The 21,067-nt window shown below is 44.2% G+C and overlaps 1 protein-coding gene across 11 annotated transcripts in view; it reads left to right on the top strand.

The window, feature by feature from the left end:
- Window positions 1-21,067, top strand: part of ERBB4 (erb-b2 receptor tyrosine kinase 4) — a 581,012-nt gene that overhangs the window by 171,495 nt on the left and 388,450 nt on the right. The window contains exon 1 of one of the 11 annotated variants that reach the window (XM_083841517.1): window positions 18,686-19,822. The exons of the other annotated variants lie outside the window; for them this stretch is intronic. The gene's annotated coding sequence lies outside the window, so the exon portion shown is untranslated. Of the gene's footprint in view, window positions 1-18,685; window positions 19,823-21,067 lie in introns of those variants that run through there. 11 annotated transcript variants of the gene reach the window in all.

Below are 21,067 nucleotides of genomic sequence, written 5' to 3' on the forward strand. Positions count from 1 at the left end.
GTATCTTCTGAAGCTGTTCTGATATCGTCCTCAGGTAGGATTTCATGTACTGTAAAGGGGAAAAACAACACACTCCATTGATTTTAACCATTTTAAGGTAATTTGGCATAGTCAGTGCTGCATGTTGATTAGCTGATAATAAAGAGGGGAATTTATCAACAGACGTTAGGTAATTAAACATTATGACAAGTGAAGAGAGACAGGAACTTAAAGAGGAGAGTCAAGAGTCCTCTTTCCTGTGCCGTGTGTTGTTTTGTTTTAATTCCATCTTCCTGTAGTTGCTTGTTTCTGGTGAAAACCAACACTGTCGATGAAATTAGATTAGATTAAAAACATGCAACCCTGAAAGCTTATTTTGTATGTATTACAGAGAAGTACCCTCTTTAACACCAAGCATATGTAAGTAGTAATGTAATTAGTATTTAGCAATGTGGATCTCTGACTTTGTTTAATTTAATCCTGGAAACCAGGTAATTTTTTGTCCATTTCTGCATTTGTTTTCATGGGGCAGCACTGAGGAGTGTAACAGACGTGGTATCAGGCAGACACCTGTCCAGGTGGAGAGCTGGTGACTACTGCTACCTTTTAGCTCAGTCCCCAGCAATTCAGAGAGGAACCACTCCGGGTGAAATACTGTGAATTAAACAAAAAGACATAGACAAGAAGTAGGCCAGCTTAAGACAAGGAGGATGCTGTATGAAGGCACTGTGCTGTGCATCAGCCGTAGCGGCACTGTGGACCATGCTGCCGTGAGGAGTTGGTGTTGGAGAGGACGAGGTGCGATGCCGTGCCTCATGCAGTTACCCTAAGATCAGTTATCTGGTTGTAAAGCTGTGTAGTGTTTCACCCTCAACATCTTTGAGCCAAAGTCCGTATTTATTACAGGACTATGAGGTTTGTATCTTTGAAGCTCTTTGAAGTGTTAATCTACTGTTGCTGTGTGTGTGTAATACATGGTTTTGTGAAGCACTAGTTAATTTGCCATTTAACCAGCCTATAGGCAAAATAATGGTATTTTTAGATATTCGAACACTTCTGGGCTGGATGCTGCTTTCTCTGAAGCCTGTTTAAAACACAGCAACACAGGGCAATCATTTAGTGGGGAGTAAGCAGAAGGAGGGAGGTAATTTTGCTTGTGTGTGTGGTTTTTGAGAAGCCACCAGTGATTTAACATGACCTAGAGTCATAGAATAAATAAATTAAAAAAAAAAAAAAAGAAAATCGAGCAGTCTTTTATTGGCTTGGTTTTGTCATTTTTATTGCATTCTTTAGCCATGCATTTATATGAAGATCTTGAATTGAGAAATGGAGTTTGACTGGCACTTCTCAGTGGTGTCAGTCAACAGGAGGGAACCAGAAGCCTGAAAGGCATTGCTGCATGGCGGGGCTAGACACAGGGATTTGCACAGCTCTGGGGGCGCTGACCTGAGGCCAGTTGCTCTTGGTGGCTTCTTGATTTCTCACATGATTTTAACGTACAGATATGTAGCATAAATAAAATGTAGTCCTTTAATTCCCTAGTTCTTTGCTGCCTTGGCAAGTCTTCAGAATATTGTGATGGAAAACAAACATGGGAGTGCTGAAAAAGATGTCTGTTTTCTGTGCTGCTTCGTTTCCTTAGCATTCCAAGTGCATACATGTTCTTATTCATGTACGTATACACAGAATTTGAAGGAAACTCAAGGATGAGATGTACTTGCCCGTTCACCTGATGAGAGCCTAAAGCCTCGGAGAAACCCTACCTGGTGGGACCTCCTGCAGAACCACCCTGGATGTTGACTTGTCTCAGAGCAGGTTTGGGGGCCTTTTGAAGAGCAGTGAGGGGAGAGGAACAGTTGTAGACATCCATGCTTGGCCAAACCACGATACCAGCACGTTTTCCCCCCTCTTTTCTGAAGGAAGGAAAGGTGAAGGAAGCACTGTGGTGGAATGGGGGCATTGTGACCATGTGAGTGCCCGTTTCAGCTGGTTTTGTGTTTGCCTGGCAGCGCACTGTGTGTGGCTTGAGACACGTGGTGGAGTGGTACCTGTTGTGTCAGCAAGGGGCTCAGCAGAAGGGATGTTTCATCAAGCTAATGAAAAATTGAGTTAGCTTTAAGCACAAGTGGTTTTTAGCCAGATTTGCATGATAGGTATATGAGTTGTATGGAGACAAATACCCGCACAGTATCTGCAGCATGTTACAGTTGGGTTGTAGTTTGATGACTGGAGAGGAAATGTGGAGTAAAATAATCCTGTTTAACTAATTTTCATTGTGAAATCATGAATGTGCAAATTCATGATCAGATTTGGAAGCTAATTGTGGTGGCTGAGGGCTATGAAGGAAGCGGTTTGAGTGGGAAGAGGGCAACGTTTCAAGGCAGCCGGAGTACTTAGAGAAAATGGACACAACTCTTTGGGGCTGAGCCTTCCTTTCCCAACCCGCTGTCTACTTTTTCCTCCTGTTATCAGTTGGTCCATTAAAGGCACCGCTATTTTTACTGTTGGGCAGAAGCTGAAAACCTCAGCACACGCTTTTGAGGTCAGATTGAACAGCTACTCAGCAGCCATTAATTCACTTAAACGAGCTGATTTTTCAAAATTGCATGGCTCTCAGCAGTACCCAGATCTCAGACAGCTCTCTGCTAATAAGGACTTAAAAAAAAAAAAAAAATACAGCTCTTTACTCTGGTGCCCAAATAGGCATTTATTCTGTCTGGGGATGTGTCCTGGCTTAGTTCTTCGTGGCAGCATGGCTCGGGCTGGAGCAGAAGTGTGTGCTCAGGGTGGGACGAGAGGGGTCCCAGCGGGAGGAGAGCTCTCCAGCCCCCAACTGATGTGATGAGGAGCTGCTAGCATGTACCGCAAACCTTGGAATCAGCAAAACTTCCTCTGCAAAAGAGCTTTGGAGTGTGGTTTACCATTTAGCAATGCTACCTCCTGCAGCAGAGAGGAACTCTTCTCATGCTGGATTCTTGGTCTTCTCTGTCTGGGGTTTTGTAAGGTGCCCATCTCTGTGCCACCTGCACTACCAAATGAGCATGATGACGTTTTTCAGTGCTGGAAAGAGTTTCTTGTGGTGTTCTCCATCTCCTGTAGTAACATGTTTTTTGCAATACTGGATGAGGTGCTTCAGCCGACACCCCAGGGAGGTCCCAGCCCCTCACAGAAGCAGGTCTTGATGTCAGCAACCCAAAAGCACCATGATCTCATCTCCCTGATGAGTTTCTCTAGTTGTGTTTCTGGCAATTTGCCTTGTTTTTGCCATCCTGAAGGACGGTGAGGTTTGGGGTACCCAGTCCTTCGCCTGTTGTCACTCTGCATTCCCAAACAGTGAACTAGCAGACTGTTCCCTGAAATATTCATCTGTAAATCCTTCCTATCCCAGTAAGTCTGAAGCAATTACAATATTTTCTACTCCTCTGCTAATTAAATTCGTTTGGAAGCAGACGTAGCAGTCCCAAAGGACCGTCCTTTTAATTTCCCTTCCACGTGTAGCAATTAGATGGCTGTTGTTAGTGGCTGAAACAATGAGCACGCTGAATAGGTTGGGGTGTTTGGTACAGCAGGAAACTTGTAGGGCTGTAATGGGGGAGCAGGGCTTGCCAGAGCCGGCTTCTTGTCAGGTAAACAAGGCGTGGAGAAGCGCTGCCCCTCCGGCACCGACTGCTGGGATCCTGCTTTAATCAGCTATAAAAGGAAGAGTCAACTTAGTATTTTTATTTATTTTTTTCCTCTTCCCTTGTCCTCACGTTGTATCAGATACCAATCCCAGATTGCCCTGGGGGAATAAGTGTGTGTTTTTTCAGGGGAAGGAAATGGTATGAAGAATTGATATGGTGTGAGTAATTTTTGCATTGTATGGGCTATTCGGTTTTTCATCTTAAAACTTAAATCTACAGACTTTTTAATGCCTTTTTTTTTGAAGTCTTTATCACTCGGCAGGGATATAAAAAGTTAATAACAGATTTATAATTTTATTAGCATTTATGCTGTAAATGCAAGAGAGCTCCCCAAACCAAGTTTAATGCATCCTTAAAGTCCCTTTTATTAGCTTGTTAATTCCCAGCCGTACCCTTTTACTGAAATGTGTGTTACATTTGCTCTGGAGGCGAAACAGTGCTTTAGGTCTGGACTTCTGGACTAGGAAATCTTTTTTTTTTTTTAGGGGGAGAGGGTAATTCTTGATTTTTTCTCACCCAAACGTGACTGTTCTGTAGTTGTCTTGCAAGTGCGTTTCACAGCTCCAGGTGACAACAGAAGGTGACAGGAGCAGACACTTGGGGTTGTCCTTTTTTCAGCACAGCCCATGACTGAGCACTGGGCAGACATGAACATTGCTGTGCACAGTGGGACTGAATAACACCTTTTGGTGACCCAGACCTGCTCGTTCTCTTCTGCTTTCCACCAGACCTCAGCCAGGTTTGGGTGTGTGTTTGGAGTCGGTGCGGCTGTTTCAGCAGCACTTGGTTCTTTTTGTGTTGGTCCGTCTGTCAGAGATGTGCTCCTTTCCCCATGCCTTTACTCTGACAAATGCCATTTATGATCACAAAATGCTTCGATTGATCTAAACTTTTTCACGCTGTGAGGATGAGGAATTATTTTTCAAATGTCTTTTTCCATTCCATCAGCAAACTGAAAACTAAATAATTTTTGCGAGGAGCTACCTTCCAGCCCTAAGGGCCACTTATAAACAGGGTGTCCTTTTCCCTAAGCACACAGAACAGAGAGAGCGCACCAAGGACAACACCTGCTCTTCATTAATATTTTCAATATATTTGAAATACAGGATTATGCCTATCTAATTCTTACTGTTCATTTATAAAATGGAAAGGATGGTGTAAATGAAAGGCACATGCTAGTCCGTAGCTGTTGCACTCTTTATGAGCTCTCTCCATTACATCTGTAGCAGTTCATCTGTGCTTCCGTGCAGGACAGACAGATTTTGTGGCTGTCATTCTGCTTTGCATGTAGTAGCTGGCAGCAGACTTGTACAGTAAAATAGATTTCAAACATTTTCCATATTGCTAATTGTAATTTCCAAGGTTTCCTCTGTGACTGAGTGAACAAAAGGGAGTTTTAATAAAAACTATCATTAGCCTTTGGATCAATATGGTTTAGAAAATACAAAACAACTTCAGTTGTTTAAAAATAGGAAGTGCCAGAGGGGGTTCCCACCTCCCTGCTGAAAGCAAATCACAGCATTGATCTGTCTGCAGTGTAACTGCAAAATTTGCAGAAACCAGGTGCACTGGCTGGGAATATAAATAGAGCTGCTCTGCAAGCTGGTACCTGTGGCGTTCCTCGGCCCTCCTGGGCGGGCTGCGATGGGACCTCCACAAATGAGACAGTCGCCTGCTTTTGGGGTAGGAGGCAGGGAGTCGATGCTAGTCAGTAGATGCCTCTCCCAGTGCAGTGCTGTTGCATTTCTCTTTCCATTAATGTTCTCTTCTCGTTTCTCTCCCACTCTCAGATCAGAGCAATTTCTCAGTTAAGTCACAAGCTGATTTCAAGAAAACATCCATGACAACAGCACAATTCACATACAGAGAGACCCAAACTGAAATGACATGGGTAGCCTAGCCCTAGATCAAGGAGAATGCTAGGATAAGAGAGGGCAACTGATCTTCTGCATGGCTAAAACACATGGAACAGTTGAATGGGGCTCAGTGAAACGTTCCCAAGGTATTTTGCTTCAGTGTTTCTGGAGTAATCTTTGTGTGTTTCATCTCCACTTGCTCTTCAAGGTTAGACTTCCTCATACTACTGTGAAACACGTTTCTCCTTCTATCATTGCAAACCTGTCTCCAAAATTACTGTAGGGTTCAGTATTTCAGTCCGATAGTCTAAGCATTGTACTTTGAAATGTAGACTAATTCAGAAATTTGGTATTTATTACAATGTGACTATTTCTCTGCCTCAAAGGAGCAGAAGGCCCACAGGAGTGGTTCAGTCAACCTGTCTTTGACAGTCAGATACAAACATTACATCTGTGCACACTAGCAAAAGTACGAGTATTTGTTGCATGCACTCGTTAGCACAGTACCGTAAGAGCCTTTCTAGAAGATCCCAGCCTTGCCACTCATGGGCTTCTCCAGGATTAAGGTCTGTAGACTTTCTTTCTGGTACCTAATTAATGAGTAATTTAAGAAGACAAGCACAGCACGTAAGTCCTCCACTGTTAACTCTGTATCATGTGACCTTCTGTCACAGCACACAGACGATTTTCAGGAAAAATGTGTTGGGCAACAGCAGCACTGATTTTGCTGTATGAATTTGGCTTGTGAGAATTGGTGTGGTCAGTTGTAGGTGTGTGAAGAAATGTCTGAATTGCCTCGGTGGCACAGGGCTCCTGTCTTTTTGTGACCAGAATCTGCTGGAACTGAAGTTTCTCTTGTAAGCATCACGTTACTTCCAGGTAAGGAGGATTTTCTGAGAGCAGCATCCAAACCATGTTGAACTAGTTCTATTTCTACCTCAGCTTGCCAGTGCTGAATACACCACTTACTTTAATGGGTATTGCCAGTAGGATCCCAAATTAAAATGTCAGGGTGATGCAAGCCAACTTTGTCTTGACCGGGAAAGAAACTGTGGCATCCCAGGACTAGAAATGTAAATGTCTGTGGGCTGAGCACATCTGAGAGCGTGTATTTACTGAAACAGCATCCAGGCCTCTGGATGTGGGATTGCTGCGGGTCTGGTAACGCGCGTCAGAGCAGTGTGTTAAATCAGCTTACGGGGAAGCTATCACTGTTCAGCTGCGAGTCCGTACTCAGAAAGTGCTGTTTGAAAGATGCTAATTAATGGTTTGCAGCAAGTACAAAATTAATTACAAATTACTGCTAACTCATTAAAGTGACCTAACTTGCACAGCATTCATTTCCCTGTACAAATCGGGGTGGTGAGTCTGTAGCTGGAAACGACATGAAAGCTGTCCCCTGGGCACAGCCTGTCCTGGCAGGGCCACCTTGCTCAGGCTGAGCCCCCTGCTCCCTGTGCACCACCTGGTAAACTGAGGAGGGGAATGAAACTAATAGGGTGCAGGGAGATGCTGCAGTATCGCAGAAGGATGGACTTTGAATCCCAGCCTTTACAGCTCATGATGATTTTTGGCAACTCCCTTTCAAGGAAAAGCTGCCATCTACATAAACCTGTATTCAAAAATGAGGAAGGCTGAGTTCAATTATGTGTAGAAGATGCTGAAGTATAATTTTGTTTATGCACTTTAGCTAAGACAGCATGCCTGGCTCCCTCTCTCACCTGCGGATACCTCTAGGGGTGATTTTATCCTCACTAAACCCATCATTTTAAGTTGAATTGTTCACTTTTGGTAGCTCATGCCCTCCCAGACTAGGCAAAACTGACTAGCAGAGCTGTTCCACGTTTGGATGGCTAACACTGGGCAGGAGGAGTCCTGCTCTTCCTCCTGTTAAGATCTCTGCGATTGTATTATTGTGTTTTAAGAATTACTAGCCTAAAGATACACGAGCAAGCATGACCGCTTAATCCATAATTAACCTCTTTACTGAAGGCTTTGTATAGATCATAGTAATATATTATGGGGTTTCTGTGGTTTTTCAAGGCACGCTTAAATACTGCAGAGTAATCTGCTGGTTTGTGTGCAGTGAACTCATTGGCATTTGTGCAGTAGGGTACAGCTGAGGGAAATACTGTCTGAGGTTGCAATTTAGAATCATTCACTGCAAGCCAGGAGGGTTTACATCTAAAGGAGACATCTTACACAACTGTTTCTTTAAACCTCCTTTTCTTTGTCATGCGTGTTCAGTCCAGGCCGTCGATGCATTTCTAAATACTACAGCACGCTATTTCGAGACAAAAATTCAGGCTTCAGCAAGCCCCTGAGAGTGACACGGATAATAACTTTTGCATGCCACTAGGAAAGATAGCATAGATCAAATAGGCCTTTTATAAATATCACTGATGTCATGAATGTTTGGGTCTTTGAAAATGATTGATGCAAGGACATCTCTCACTTGAAGATCCAGTTTTGATGGCATCACTTTCATATAGAGTTGTTTTAAATTTGAACTCTTCCGCTTTATAACTTCTCCTTTAATAGTGAAGGCAATATAATAAATTATTTCTTAATATTCTTTTCCTTTTGTTGTTCTAAAATGTCCCTTATTTTCTCAGTTTCACCATGATTTTGCAGAAGAAACCAAAGTGACAAAACCAGTCCTATAACTTATAAAGTATTTATGCCTTTGTGCTTATTGGCTAAAAGAAAGAAGAGGAACAGAAATTCGAGTTGTATACCTTTACTTCCACAACAAATGAGGTGGTGGTGGTGGGGGAAATAATCCCAAATTGGACATGTTTACTTTTTGCTCAAACCTGTAATTTGAGTTAAAATACATGCAGATTTAGGTTTTTTTTAAACAAACAAAAAAAAAACACTTTTAATAGATAATGTTTTCATAATGACATCTGAACACAGGTGTGTGAACCAATACTTTTTGCATCCATCCTCTACTCTAATGCTTCACCTGAGATGTAGAGCTATGTTTTTTGGTGATGTAATACTTGGTGTGTCTGCAGATCTGGTCCTAAATGTGTGGCCTGATTTAAAGACACTATTTTAAAGTCACTTGGAAGCTGCAGAAATCACTCACATACTTCTATGTAAGCATGTGCTGACATACTTTACTGTATCGAGAGGTCAGTGTATGGAGTCCAAGTTTGCCCTCCTTTTTAGTTACATTTGGATAGCTAAATTCTTCATTTATCTCGAGTAGCCTCTGTTTCTAGTGCCTGCGATGCAAAAATACAGTGTCACAGAGAGGGAATAATCAAACTGACATCTTTAGAAGCTCCTCACCAACTGGAGGGGTGGCGAACATTTCTGTTGGCGTGCTGATCGTTGTAGCAAAGCACTGGAAGAGACAGGCAGTCCTAATATCATCATCAATGGCAGAGCATTATCTGAAATATTCTAAGAACAGCTGTGTTGTTTTGGCTATTGCAATCTCGATTGTGTCAGCATAGATGGATTTCTTTCTGTTTTCCCGAAGAACATAATAGTCAAATGAAACCTTGCTAACTACAGCCTTGGGGCTGAGTCTCTATTCTTTACCTGAGATGTGATTGCAGTTTTTGACAGGAAGACTAATGCATGTTTTATTGTTGTGTATTTAAATTTGATTTGAGGGTAGAGGGGAGAGAACATTTTAATAAAAAGGGAAGGAAAATAACTTCTTAAAATATTTCTTGTTGCTCCTCAGACAGCCTTGGAAGAGAAGGCAGGAGACTCAGGCAGTGCTTTTCATTTGGAGACTTGGGGCACCACCTAATTGTTTCTCTAATAATTCCAGTCCCACACAGACTTTGGTTAAGCAACAACATCTCGGTGCTTAAATCCGTCCTGGGTCAGCAATTCAGTGAAGCTCCGAAGTGAAGCACTGCATAAAGTTCACCTTTATTACGTGGCAGAGGAGTGTAGAATCATGGTGGTCCCCTGTCCGAGCAGCTAGGAGCACAGTGGAAGGCCATTAGGAACATTAATCTATTGCACATGAGGTTTGTGGTGCTGTCTTGCTGCATTCAGTGCCAGCCAGGCTGAAGAACCTTCCAAGCCCTCACCTGCTGAACGTGCCTGCCCTTCTTCACTGGCAAAACTATTGCAAGGTGCTCCTGGCTGCAGCAGGGATCTGCACTGCGCTTTCCTTCTGACTCTGCCTTACCTTTGGTAATACATGGTTTTGTGGTTCTGTTCTCTTAGGTATAGAGTAAGGACGTGATTGAACCATATAAAGACTTCCCGGAGTCTTACTTGTTGCAGACTGAGGAGGGGGAGATAATTTCTCCCCTTGAGCTGGAGGGATCCAAGGCATCTGACGTTGCCACCATCCAGTGTAGTACTCGGAGCTGAGCTTCTGTCAGATGAGAAAGTTCAGGGAAGTTTTGGGTAACAGATTTTGAATTTGCTTGTAGTTCTTTTCTTTTGGAGAACATCTGGCTTCAGAGAGAAGAATGGAAATTTAGGGTTGTATGCTGTAAAATAAGCACTTGATATAAAGGTTGTACGTATGACATACAGTACATACAGGACAGTAGCCCTGTAAACAGTTGAGGATCCGTCTACGACAAGATTTTCAAATTGTGGCCTGTCTTCATAGTGGCCCATGTGTTATTTCCAAGGTGGGGCATAAAATACAAGTAAGAAAAGAGCTTTCCTGTTAACAGGCAAACCCTGTCTGTGACTGCAAACCTTCACTGTGGAGTTTCTGGAGCCCCCAAACTGGAAAAGGTTACACCTGCTGTTTTGGCAGCTCTGACTTCTGTTGCCAACCATTGTGAGAGCCTTGGGCTGGTAAGTTTGTATTTTAGTTAGCAAACATTCATGTCTGTAACTCACCTGATTTCTTGAAGCCCTTAATTCAAGGGGAGAACCACACATGATGTCAAATGCTTTTTTTTCCTTTTTTTTTTCCTTTATTACTCGGATGAAAATTGGTGGAAAAGTGAGTCTGGCAGCATCATGTTGCACAGGTCTGAAGTCACGTCATCCCTCCTGGCGGCAACTGAAGTTAACAGAACTAGCAGTGAAAAAGTTTGGGGAAAGGGTGACGAGAGTAAAGAACGAGCAAAGCAAGTCTGGTTTCACAGCTTGGTTTGTGCGTGGTAGGGAGCAGGTGGGCTTTGCCGTGGGGGTACACATATACAGGATCTGCATATATGTGGCACTGGCTAAAAGCATGGAAGCATATTCTATTTTTAAGTCTATGAAGCTCCTGTAGGTCCAGTAAAAATAAAATCCTATGTCACTTGGCAAGACGGGAGGCAGCCTGAATCATTGTTGAGCCAGACGTGAGCCATCCGAGTAAATGGAGTTTCCAGCAATTTACAGCTCGGCTCAATCACCTGCGTGTACCGTCAGGTCCGTAAGGAGCACTGTGGTTCCCCGGGCTTTGTAATAACTGCAGGAGCACAGGCGGCTCGTCTACTCTCTTTCAGGGCTTGGAGCCCTAGCATTTGTCATGGAGAAGAGTTGTGAACTTTTCAAACGTATTTTTTTTAAGGGAGAAGGTGGGCAAGAGTGGACAGGGAGTACTGCATGTGCCATTTCTGTTGCGCTTTCCAGGATTTTCTCAGCCCGCAAGGCAGGGTGACCTTTAGCAGCCTCAGAATGAAGGAGTGTCAAATGATTTTTCATTTTTTGAGATATATAACAGAGCCGGATAATAAATATAATAGCCTGAATGGCAGGGAGCTCATCTGAACATCAGGCTGGTGAAGAGCATGCTCCCAGCTGGGACCTGCGCCGTGGGGAGTTGGATGTTGCTGGTGGCTGCCTCTATGGGAGGGGACTCGGTGGTCACAGGAGGTAAGAAGTAGAAAATAGAGCATCACTGCTGAAAAGGGAAGGGAGAGGAGCCACAGCTCTCAACAACCCGGCAGGCTGAGTGCAGTTTGCCCCTCTGTCACTCCTGTCCCTGTTAAGCACTTCAGAGAGCGGCTCCCTGCTGGCGAGGTCCCAGCACAGGTGGGAACAGCCCTGCAGATCCTGCCTGGCAGGAGCACAAGGCAGCAAACAAGGGGAACTTTGTGAGCGTGTTAGGAATGGAAGGTGAGATTTGATTCAATCTTTGCAAATTTATCTCTGGTTGTTATTTTTCCCTTTGTAAAAATCCTGCAGATCCTCTGTTGATCTTCTTGGACTTGGTCTTGGGACTAAGGCTTCTTGGACTTAGTTCCCGGGCATTAATGGTGGGATTTCTCACCCAAAAAACTACCAGCAGTTGAGAGTTTCATGGCAGATAAGAGGGATTTAGTCACTTAACTGGTTAGAACTTGTAGGGTTGTGAAACTTTGTGATGCTCAGCTAGAAACCATCACTCCTGTTATAGCTGAAGACATCAGAGAGGTGACACCCGACAGGTCCAGAAGTGAGACCTTAAACTAATCATCAAAAATAGTCGCTAGCTTTTTATGGGAAAATAAGTAGATAAATATGAGGGTTACCATTGCAGATGGAGAATGGGATATATCCCAGATAGGGTACACTTGTAGGTGTAATGGTTTTAAAAGAATAAAAGTGTCCATTATGTATTGAAGCCATGGTACAGAGCTGGGTCTGACTCACCCACATCCATCGTTTTTGGGCTCCCCTCCACTTGCTAGCTGTCAGCTTCTGGCAAAGCCCATCAAAGCTGCTGGTTTTTTTTTTTTTTTTTTTTCCCAAGACCTTATAAACCAAACCGGGGGCTGATGTCATTTCTGTAAAATCTGGATAATTTGATGCCACTGTTTGCTGTTTTCCTTCAGTTCTGCTTTTTTTTTTTTTTCTGAAATGAGAGTGGTTTTTTTTGGGTGCTTAAGCCATAGTGTTAGAAGACTACCATTGTGAAAAATCCTCTGTAGGGTGTGCCCTTCCCTCCTGCTTTCTGTGTTTCCCTTCCATAATAGTGATTAATGAACAGCACAACATTAAATTAGTTTTAGACTTATTAGCGGAGCTGGTTGAGTGCAGAAATGTTTAAAGGTGTATCAGCATTCAGGAATCAAATCTACCACCGTAAATTGAACTTGCATTGTCTTTGGAGTTACGTGCCGTCTAGTAATTTGCTTAAACTTCCTGGTGCCGTGTTTCCTGCCCCTGCGGAGCGGGTGTCTTCTCGCCGTGTCACCTCACGCCAAGGTTACAACAGCCTGGCAGGGCACGAGGGCAGGCTGGACGTGCTTATGGTGAGGGATCAGTTCACGTGTCCACGTTTTGGATACCACAAGTACCCACAGGAAAAGCCAGGAGTGTTTCTAACCATGGCAATGTGCTCTGTGTGTGTGTGTTGAGCTCTTAAAACCAGTGGACCACACTGTCCCACCTGGAGACGCCAGTTCACAGAGAGACACTCAGAAGTCAGTCTTCCCTTTCGGAAGTACACGGAGAAAAACAACTGAAAACAAACAAACAAATATTTTTTTCCTCCCTTTCTTCCTCATCTCTTACCTTGGGAGCCTGCAGGCTCTCAAATGAGTGTTAGCTCTAATTGGAAATTGAGTCCCTTGCTTTTAAAATCTTTTCATAAGGCTCTCTCCTACTTCATTAAATCATTAAACGAGTTTAGCAGGTATTAGTTTTGAGCTTTATTAATTGTGACTTGTTTTTCATTATGAGATAATTGTCAGTCACGAAACATAACTGCTGTAACACATCTGAGTAGAGACAAAAGTTTGCAGGAGGCAGGGAGAGAGGAAATGCAGGAAGGTTAGTTGTGTAAAAACTTCTCTGAATAAATCCTTGCTGTAGGTATTTAAGGATTCCTGGAAGGTACTGCTTTTGTTTGGATGTAAAACCAGCATATAAAAGCTTCTCTAAAGCATCAGGACCTCAGGAAGGAATTGGATGGAGAACATGATGTATTTATGAGTTGGATTGACTGTGAATGTAACCAGTCCTACCCTCAACAGGAAACTTTCCTGATTTCCAAGCCAGCTTGGTTAAAGTGATTTATGGACATGGCAGAGCTTCACAGCTTCTTGGAGGCTCAGTGTTTACCGGGGACTGCAGGAGATGCAGTTTCAACTTTGGGACCTGGGGCTGCTTGCAGCCAAAATGGCTTTTTTGCCTTCTTTTTACAAGCTGCACAAATTCGGTGTCCTCTGTAGGTCCTCCCAAGCTGCCCTGAGTGTCCCCATGCCGTGGCTGCCACCAGCAGATGGGCGCAGCGCCCAGTGGATGCAGGGGCTCGGCGGCAGCGAGACGGGTGCTGCTCGGCGGGGGGCTGCCTGCCTCGTGTTGGTGAGAGCAGGGCAATTTATCTTGAGCTATTTTCAAGGGACTTGGGAAGAAAACCATGCATCATCCTAAGAATGCTTCTGTGAAACAATTAGGCTGCGTTATGTGATTTTTGCTTTAGCGCAAAAGCCGTGTGAAGCGTTTCCTTGGCACAGACAGACCTTGATGCACAGTTCCAGGGAACGGGGAACAGATCCAAGCCACAAAGCGAGTTTAACTAACGCCCAGGAAATGCACTTTAAAGTTCTTTGGAGCCTCAGTTGTTAATCTAAATGTAATTCATCCTTCCGCTCAGAGAGGAATTACCATTGTAGTGCCACTATTTGCAAGCAGTAGTGATACTGGTAGCCTCTGAACACCCATTCTTTACTGAAAATAGATTTGCCATTGCAAGGCGATAAGATAAAATCTTTTCTGCAGATGATGGCTTCTGAAATACATAAAAAAAATACAGTTGCTGAGAATCCTGAGAATAAAAGAAACATGGCCTGTTAAGGGCTGTGTCTTGGAAATCACCCTGCTGCTGTGATTTCAGTAGCCTAGTATTTCATCTGTTGTTTAATGGTCTAACAGAGTAAAATATCACCCTGTAATGATTCTTGAATGTGTGTGGGTTTCTTTATAGCCTTTCACGGAGACGCAGGCTTCAATTTTGTCCTGAAGAAGCTCCTAATATAAATGGGTAATAGATCAGTAAATCAGATAAGACCTGCCGGTGGAGGGATGGAGCCGAGGCGGCAGCGGGCAGAGGAGCTGAGGCCGGTGGCGGTGAGCGATGGCAGTGGCCGCGCCATTTTCTCCACTTTCTGTTCCCTTGCTGGCACCGGGAGCTCATCAGCCGGGGAGCAAGGGGAGCTTCTTGGCTCTTAGGTGAGGCTGGAGGAAACCAATGCATCATCTCTAAATTGGGTAGCTCGAACTAGTTTTTGAAGCACCCACGAGGGGATTCACCCGGTAAACTCTTTACCTTATATTCTTTGCCGTGTTAATGGAAGCGGTTCCTTGAGGTACTGCTGCTGCAGGTATATTCAGCCTGACAGATCAAAAATCCATTATACAGAGCAAATTTCACAATTGGAGCCAAATCCTGTCTGTGGCAGGACCTTTCTGTAAAACATCTGGCGCCTTGTGTTGGAATGGGTGAGAAAACAAAGGGTTTCCCTGTAACAGCCACTGTGAGCAGGGAGGCTGTTGTGGATAGTAAACAAAAAGCTAGTCACATCAGGTGAAGACAGCAGCATTTAGCTCAACAGGAAGAGGAGAAAGCAAATACTGGGTTAGGGTTATTGTCTGAAAGATTACCTAACTGATTTGTTTTTAATCACATTGCACAAGAGTGAAGAGAGGTCTGGCTGAAGCCTGCAACAAGGTAGGGTTACTGCAGTTAGTGCCAGGTGATGCGGGCAGCTCTGCCTCCTGGTGTCCCTGTGCTACAACTGTCAGGGATCCCCCCAAAATATGTCCACCTTTTGGCTGGCCATCAAATATGAAATGGAACACCTGTATGCAAGATAAATTCATGGCTATGACCACTAGCTAGTCATCTGTGTCGCCAACCACCTGCCACTTCCTATGAACTTGCATTTATTTGTATGTGTGTATTTATTTTAATACCTTTTTCATCTTTTTGAGCTCTCTCTAGTATGGATTAAGCAGTATCTGAATACGTTGTCTACGCAGGAAGCAGTGGCAGGGAATGGGACTTGTATTCACTCGTTGCTTATTTAACTTGAATCTAGCCCCCTTTGGTAGCATTTCAAGCAAGAGCCTATGTTTCTTTTGGACTTCACAGCTTGAGTTTTGACTTGGGAAGCTTGGGCTCCTAAGGAGCCTTAAAACCCTTCCCTTCACAGGCACTGGGACAGCCAGGATGCCGGTCCTCTGTACAGAGAGAAGATTCAAGGTTAAACTTGATGGTACCACCTCATTTTCTGCTTGTGCCATTAGCATTCACAATGGAGACTGTTGCATTTCAGTACTTACCTCCCTGCAGACATATATAGGCTCACCATGAAGATGGGATTCCGTATGCACCGCTTTCGGTGAAATCTGTTTATCTACGCAGTTGGCCAAGAATAAATAAAACAGCCTGATGGTTCCCGTGAGTATACGCTATATGGCTCAATTATTGGTGCATTATATTAGCAGCAGATGCTACATTCCCTCATATAAAAGGGAAGAAGATTTCTGAACAGTAAAACCAAATTTTTTGCTTATACACAGTAATTATCACCATTCCTTCATTTCAAAGGCATCTGTCTGGCGTACCCACGTTGTGATGTGTTGTATTACCATTTGCATTGCCTTTTGTTCTCAAAAACAACAGTAGCAGTGACTTCTAGAGTAAAGGTTGCAGGAAGGTTTCTGCTCAGTTCGGGTGCTTTAAGCTTTGCCATAATATTTTCCCTTTACCTTGAATTGCTTCAGGCATTTCTTTTGGGCAGGTCAAGTAGCTGATACGCCCTCAGGAGAACCGGCGTGGATGCAGACCTATCGGCATAAGGCTGAGCAGTTTGTGCTGTTTGGGAGCTGCCCCAGAGCAAAGGGCTGGACAGATGTACAGCTCCGGCATCTCCAGAGCTCTTCTGACTTGCTTTTATGTCTCTTATGTGTCGCCACGCCACCATGTATTTTGTCTCTGTTGGGACCTGTGGTCAAGTGAGTTGATGAACTTGTCCTCAAGCAACTCAACAGAAAGATTATGGTACTCGCCACACAAAAAGAAGGCAAGCAAGCAAGATGTGAGATTGGGATGGGCACTTTTGCTGACACTAGATGGTATGGTATGAGATAAAACAGGGTTTTCAATAATCCCACCAGGCTTTGTCCCAAGGGGAGGCAAAACTTGCTGGTTTACCTTAACTCGATTCCGTGTCTGAGTTCACAGCACCAGCATGCCAGGAGTGTTACCCCTCAGCTTTTGCAAGGTGAGGTCTGCTCTGCGGCTTCACCTGCCTTGCATTGGTGGGCAGTCTGATGGTAACGCCAAGAAAAGGTATTTCAGCTATCGGCTTCTAGCAGTTTTTCTACTGTTTAATGCACAACTGCATCCCCTCCATGTGCCGATGTGACAGAGGCAGCTTTGCAGGGGCATGGATGGAGAACAAGGGGTTTGAACATGTGAGTGGCCGCAGCTTTGCTCAGCCCTTCCCAAAACTGCCACATAAATATTGTTTCCCCGAAAAACCTCCTGTGAGTCATCTTTAGAGCCGCGCTTCACTCTGATTCCCTGCCCTACCTGCAGCGTTCAATCAGAGCGGTGGCAGCAGGAGGCTGTCTAATAGCAGACCTTTACAGAGACAGGCAGTTAATGGGAACAGTAGCAGGCCCCGAGGTGTGTTTATACAGTCGGTCTCGCTTCCTCCGCTCCTGTGATATATTAACTACTTCGGAAGTTTCCCAGCTGTTTCAGGGGATAAATAATGGCAGTGGGAGCCCATATTTAACCTTCACCGTTCAGGCTGCGTGCTTTGTAGCTGTCGTCTTTTATCTCCCTGGGTACCTGGGAAGGACTTCAGACACTGCTCTGCGCTCTTGGCCATGCTGTTCCCCCTCTCTGGCTGCTGCTAGGCACGTGGGAAGGCATGGCCATGCATGTTTGTATCCATCCAAGCACAGCCTTCACCCCTGCACTTGCTTATGTCCCGCAGGCTGCAGGTTTTGTTCCCCCTGGCAGCGGACAGGGAGTTTCCTGAGGCTCTCCCAGCTTTTGCATCTTTCATCTTTGAGTTATTTGCTTGAATGTAGCCTGTTGCTAATTTCTGTTGTGTGTTTGTTTTCCTCTAGTTTGGTGACTGATAAATAGAGGTGGTTTGGGTAAATACCAGCAAATGTCAGGTTCCCCGTGACTCTGACTGCCCAAAAAGGCTCCAGCCAGGAAAAATCCCTTCCTGGCACAAAGTAATTTCAGGTATTCACTATGGTGGAGTTACACCAGGCTGCACTTGGAGGCGAATGAAGCTATGATGATGCCGTTGGTGATCCCTACCTTCACCCAAATGTTACTTAACTGGGATTAACTCTTAAGGTTTTAAAATGTGTGGATTGATGCAAAGAGGTGGGGAGTGTTATCGTGCACATCAGAACAAAACCTGTGGCACCTTTTGTCCTCAGCTGCTGTCTGGCGGGCAGGAGTGAGTCACCTGCACAAAAGCCAGGGGTCAGAGAAGCAGGAGAAGATTTTCTCACTGTGTCTGCTGGTAAGAAGGTAGCTGCAGAAAAGCTGTGGAGGTGGGGTGGGGATGAACAGGTAACATGTCCTTCTTTGTGCTTACAGAAGGGAGAAAAGAAATGGTTTGGTTGCCAGTGCTTTCACTGCAACGTACTATGATGCATTACAGAGCTGATCGAGGGAATAGGTGTTACAGGTGCTATGCAAACAAATAGTGGTGCTCCAGGTCCTCAGCAACCTGCAGAATAGCAGTTAGGGCAACAACAAGTAAATAGGGGCAAATGGGATGGCCAGCAGAAGTCGGCAGGGTTGTAACAGAGAGGCATGGGCACTTAGGTTCATTTAACAGTGCAGTCAGTGGCCTCAGGTACTCACATGGCCTTATAGCAAGATGTATCCAGCAGCCATCATGATCTTCAGAAGTACGTATGAGTACACAGATCATTTCAAGTCATAATGGGGGGGGATTATGTAGCTGTGCATAGTGACCTCCCGGGTCCCCTTCTAGACCCACTCTTCTGATTCTGTGATGAAAAATCTCCTGAGACTTATTGTGCTGCAAAATGTCCTGGTTTTGCTTGTCTTGCCGTGCTCTGTGTGCTTCCATGTCCACCCAAGTAGCCTATTTAACCTTAGTGCTGAGTGCCTCCCTCTCCATTATTTCACCAAGTTAGCAGCTTAAGGATCCACAGGCTGAGATGTTCATGCTCTTGTAGAAAGTGTGCTTGAACTTCAGGATCGTTCAGAAGATACAGCAATCTTGTGCTTTAGTTTTTGTCTGAATCTGAATTTCAAAATGGAAAGGCTTTCCTTGCACCGGTTCAAGGGTACTCACCTTTGTTGCGGTCACAAAATGGAAATACATGCTGTTCCAGCACAAATTGACTTCTGTCCTTGATACAGTGATGAGCGAGATATTATTTCCTCAGTGCTCTGACTTGGAGGCTATAGAATTATTGCTGCTGACTGTAAACAGCACCGGAGCAGCTTGTTTTAAAGTGTCAGGCTTAGAAGATGTGCAGTTCACTCAAAATGCTTGTTGTAAACCTGATTCCAGCAGTTCCATATGGACACGGTCCAGCTAAATGGCCTCGTGCTTACTGAAGTTACGGGACAGGCAGTGGGAGCTGTGATTTGCTAGGAATTAGTCCGAAGCAAGGCTTTTACCCTCTCCGTGCTTGCGTTGTTCTCTCTTTCTCCCTTAAGCCTCTCAGTAGCATCTGATAAGGGAAGTTCATCTCTGAGCGACTTGTGGTCAGAGGTGTTTGACCCAATTCCACAAAACACTCGAACAGGGTTGGCTCTAAGCACTGCTCTGTTCCTAGCGACCTCAGTGTGCTGGCACAAGCACTGAATTATAGATGGAAAAGAACTTTTCTCCCTCATTTGCAAGCACAGAAAAGAATGCATGTTTTCAGTTTGGGAGCAACTCTTGAAAAACCTTATTTGAGCTTATTTGGTCCCAGTCCTCCTCTAAAGCAATATGTATAAGAAAATCATACTAGCATCATCGGTGTCCCCAGCTCATTTCAGTAGCCCTGGCTGATGCCTAAAGGAGTCTCAATTCTGATTTTTCCTTATCACGTCCCCTCCTAAGCAGGTGGACGTTGGCAGGTGCTGTTACATCTCTCTTTGAGATGTTGGTTTTATTTGCCTCCAGAGGGGCTGCAGTCAAGGATACCCGTTCTGCTAATGAGCAGTGCTCAAAAGGCATTTAAAACCCCTTGAAAACTCACTAGCCGAACAGGTAGCCCCTGCTGATGTCTGCAAAGCCTCTGCTGCTGCATCCTCCCTGCTGCGCCTGGTGATAAGGCACAGCTTGAAGCTTCAAATGCCACCGCCGGGCTGATCAATCTGTATACAGCCCTGTCCTTCTCTCTCCCCCAGACAACTTCAGCTGAGGACGAGATGAAAACGTAAGTGGCTGCTTTTGGGCGTGGGGATCTCGGAGGTGGTGGAGTTGAAATCAATCACTACCAACTACAAAGGGCTCGCAACTTAATCCGAGGGAGCATCGGTTCTGTGGCAGCTCGAAAGCAAGCAAACAGCAACAACAAAACAAATTGCAGGCATAGGCAAAGATGAAAATTTTCTATTTTTCCTGTTATTATCCTCAGTGGAGGAAAAACTGCATATTCCATCCACTCGCCAAACAACCTGAAGTTAAAATAGGATAGTAGGGATGCTACTTATGTGGTGATAGTGACAGTGCTGTGCAGATGATATACAGCAGTGAGTTCACATAATCCCGAACAAAATGTAACCTTAATCCCTAAGAAATTTCTTGCTGACATGAACACAAGATTCTGTATATTTCAATCAGGGACTCTTATTTTTTTAATTTGTAGTTATATGTTTTTCTTTCTTTTCACTAATTTCAGCAAATAGAACATTTTCAGGTATTTCCTCAATTCTGTACCCTCCCCAAAGTGAATAAGACTTAATGTTTTTCAGCTTTTTTTTTTTTTTTTAATTTTGGGAAGCAGTTGACTCAAATTCTCTCAAAGATCTCCTTCCTTTCATTGAGATTTTCTATCACATTTGCAAAATGCTTTTATCTGTATAACTCATTAAGATCTGACACTGTGAGGCAGGTATTATAGGACCTAAATTCTATGCTTTCTCTTGCTTTCCATCAAACGTATTTTCAGATACACCACGCTTCAATCAATGGGACACAGCTTTTTTGCACTACTTGAAATCCAGACAGTGATTAAATGCCTGACTGCTCCTTAAGTACACACAGAAAGGCTTCAAGTTTTAAAATGAGGTGTGAATTCTTACAGGGAGGTTAATTTAGTTGATGTTGTTTAAAATAAGAAAAGAAACCCTGTTGTTATCACTGATTGCCGGGTCACTGAATAAAAGGCTTCAAAAACAGTAACTAAAATGCCTTCATTTCAGATACGGTGCCAGCTTGCTCTTTGCCAACCTTAAAGCCACCTTGCCATCCTGCTTGCTTTCTTATCGGGTTATTTCTCCACGGGTTGTTTTATTTTCCTCCTGCGTAAACACCCCACATCTTTGATGGCTTGGTATCGAGAATCCCAAGTCTGTCCCCTGAATTCTTTTCTGGGGGGATGGTTTGGGACCTGTCATTCTCCCCTTGGCATTAGCTTTCTCCTTCCTCTAGTATTTTGGAGATTTCTTGAAGTCAGAGC

Source organism: Anser anser (genome assembly GCF_964211835.1).
Source record: "Anser anser genome assembly, chromosome: 6".
NCBI classification, from domain to species: Eukaryota; Metazoa; Chordata; class Aves; order Anseriformes; family Anatidae; genus Anser; species Anser anser.